Source organism: Glossina fuscipes, unplaced genomic scaffold (assembly GCF_014805625.2).
Source record: "Glossina fuscipes isolate IAEA_lab_2018 unplaced genomic scaffold, Yale_Gfus_2 1, whole genome shotgun sequence".
Lineage (NCBI taxonomy): Eukaryota > Metazoa > Arthropoda > Insecta > Diptera > Glossinidae > Glossina > Glossina fuscipes.
This window is the reverse complement of record NW_023998415.1, coordinates 24447824-24451237: the sequence shown is the minus strand read 5'-3', so window position 1 is coordinate 24451237 and position 3414 is coordinate 24447824.

The following is a 3414-nucleotide window of genomic DNA, read 5'->3' as shown; positions in this document are numbered from 1 at the left end:
AAAAAAAAAGGTATGAGTAACGGGACTTGAGGTAATAGCAGACTATTTGCTGTTCAACCACTACATTACTGCGGCATCGTCATGCCTCGAAATTTTAATATCGAAATAAAAGAAAAATCTTCAGTAGAATTTTAACTTTGGTAAGCGTTTATAACACACAGACATACGTTTTGGAGGTCTTATCTGGCAATATGGAAGTCCGCTGCAATCGTGTGTCTACAATCTCATCTAAGAAAACAAATGCGATCGCAAATTTTATCTTATCACACTCAGGTAATAAAAAATTCATAAATTTTTCTTTAAGGTTTCAAGTTGCGGTTTAAATTTTAATTTAACAAAATATATTGGGCAAATTTGAAAATGAATCAAATATTGGGCCCATAACTACTATCAACAAATAAGTGAATGAATTATATCGGGCGGTAGCTGCAGCTTGTACAATCAGCCTCTTTATTTTAAAAGAACTAAAAAAGAAAGATTGCATCTCTTATGTCCATCAGCGTTATACTAAAAAATACTTAAATAAAGGAACAAACTAAATTCCCATAGCCAATGACATTGGGTGGGCGTGGAGGTGATTTTGTGCAGGGTATCTGCTGTAGTCTAAATGAGTAACGACCCAAAAACTTTGAAAGAAAAGGTTTTCTCGGTTTTTGCTGAAACGTAAGTGTGTCCTTTGAACTGTTCAGGCCATTTTCAAATCGTTTTGTGAATGTTCGCCACACATATTACACAGTTGGGCAGACGAACAGATGGACAGATGGATACGCTTAAATCGATTTAGAATTTGATGCTAATTAAAAAATATATACTTTATGGGGTCTATGAAGTTAAATTGACCCAATTGCAGCCTGCGTTCAGGGACAATGCTTTTGACAAAGTTGTAATCAGTAACTGGGCGATGGTACCAAATTTAAAGTGCTTTCCAAACCCGGACCTATAAGCACATATGTATATCGTATAGCGAAATATGTCAAGTCCAAGAGTTTTGTTGACAATGCCTTGACATTATCCAATTAGTAACAGTAACAGTTTGCTGCGTTCAATAATTCCCGCAACTAACTAAGAAGAATATATTTTTTTTGCAGAATTGGACTTTTTTAATCGGCATAGATTCCTTTAAAGGTGATACCGCTGTCGTAATGTTGTGAACGCCTTGAGCATACGCTTCAGTTCCCGCAATGACCAGCTTTCCAGCTTTCGATCGATTATCTCGATCTGGAGAATACGAGAAGCGGAGCAATAATTCAAATTCTGATATTGTAGAGTACGTTTGTCTGTCGCAAATCGATGCAAACAGCACGATATGTTGATGGCTGTCTCTCTGAGAGAGAGCATGAAGGGCAGTTTTGAAAGATGGTATTTACGTATAAACCCCGGGCCAATGTGTTAGCTTCCTGGGGTTATGGCAAATTCTAAAAAGACCGTAACATCGTACCTTGTAAAAAGCGACTCATCAAATAAATTATAATTCGTACGTTCCCACTGCTTGGTACTTATAAATTAAATTTGTCAAAATGCTTCACTGACCTTGTACTGTCTTATTTTTCATTGTATTCGTTTTTGGGGCAGCGAACGATTCTAATCGAATTAACCAATCGACCAGATCTCAACACACCAGATCTAGTTTTCTATTACATTCTTGCACCAAAGGCTTACAGCGAACAAGGCAATGTTCGGTCATGTTATAGTTTGGGTATGCGTTGGAGCCAATCGATTCGTAAAACTTGTGTTTATGGATGGCATTCTAGACAAGGAGGATTATTAAAGAATGTTGAAGGAAAATTTGGAAGACACTATAGACAATAGACTTGATATTTTGGAAGCTTTCAAATTCTACCAAGAGAACGAGCTCAAGTATAAGTCCCGCTTTATTCAAGAATGTCTCTTATATAACTGCTCCAAAGTACTGCACCCTCCTCCCCAATCGCCAAGTATGAACCCCATCAAAAGTATGTAGGATGAATTAGATCGGCCTAAGCGAAAACACTCAATCTTATCCGTCTAAGAAGTGAAGAATAGGCTCCAAGAAGAATGGAGTAAGATCCCTGTTTCCTACACAAGAAAAAAGGACACCTCACGCGAATATTAATTTTTAATAATATGCTGTTTTCTATCTTCGTACCATTCCTTATATGAAAAGAACCCAATATTAATGACGTTGTGTTTATTGAGTTGTTGAAATTATTCAATTTTCTTGGCTACTAGAATAATGTTTTGCTCGGTGGCTTTCTTTTTTGTTTTCATATATATATATATATATATTAATATGTATTCTCTAGTAGTGGAAAATAGGAAAATAAATTTTTATATTTGGACTATGAACTAGATTTAACAAGCGTTTACTTTTTGTCGAGCGGAAAAACTCCATATTAATGAGACTCACTGTACTCAACAGAAAGGTGCCTATCGCTATCTTTTTGTGTTTATGTAATGACCATCAAAGGTGCAAATGTGACATTTTTGGTCATTGTAATTAAAAACCTAACAAACAAGATATACATACACGTGCCGTAATAAATGACGAAACGCATCCATTTACTTTACTATCTGATATAATAGATGTTAATAAATCGAGTCTCATAAACTTGTCCCAAATGTTAGTTTCTTCAGGATAGCCATCGCGATTTTACCTTATTTCCTAAGACTAAGTCATCCTTGGTATTTACGTTTTATGGGTTTATACAACTCGATTGCTATTGAACCGAGAAAAGTCTCATCGTTCGACGAAACACTTGTGATATCACTAGTACGTGAATAACAATATGAATCCAATTAAATGAAAAGAAGAAGAAAAAAGGAAACAAAGGATGGAGGATGCCAAGGACCTAATGCATTCCATTTTACTGACAGATCTTGTCAGATGTTTTTAAGTTCTTGCCTGCCGCGTAAGGTGTTGCGGAGCGTATTTTTGACCAAAACTGAGTGCTGGGTCATAAACTCTCCCAAAGCATTCTTTTCCTCTGCACTTATTGCATTGAATCTTGGTCTAAACAAACGTTGATCTACAGAATTTATATGATAATAGTTTTACTAAGCACACTTACATGCTTAAAACAATGAAAAACCGTATGGCGCACCATTGAATACCCTAAACCACTTTCTTGAATACAGTTACTCACATAATGGCTTTTCAAGGTAAAGTGATCTCTATATGACGTGGTTGAAAAAGTGATTCAATCTGAATTATTTTCAGTGGCGTTTATCCTTGGACCAAATCATGTCAGTGTACCGAATTTCATCAAAATATCTCAAAAACTGTAGCTTGCAGGTTGAACACAAGAAAGCAAGACAGACCGATGGACAGACAGGTTTAGATCTCTTCAGCGTGTAATCCTGAATTGGTCGGTATAATAAAAGGTGGATCTATTTTAAGTCTCTGCGGGTATTGGATGCACTCGCACAAACACCCAA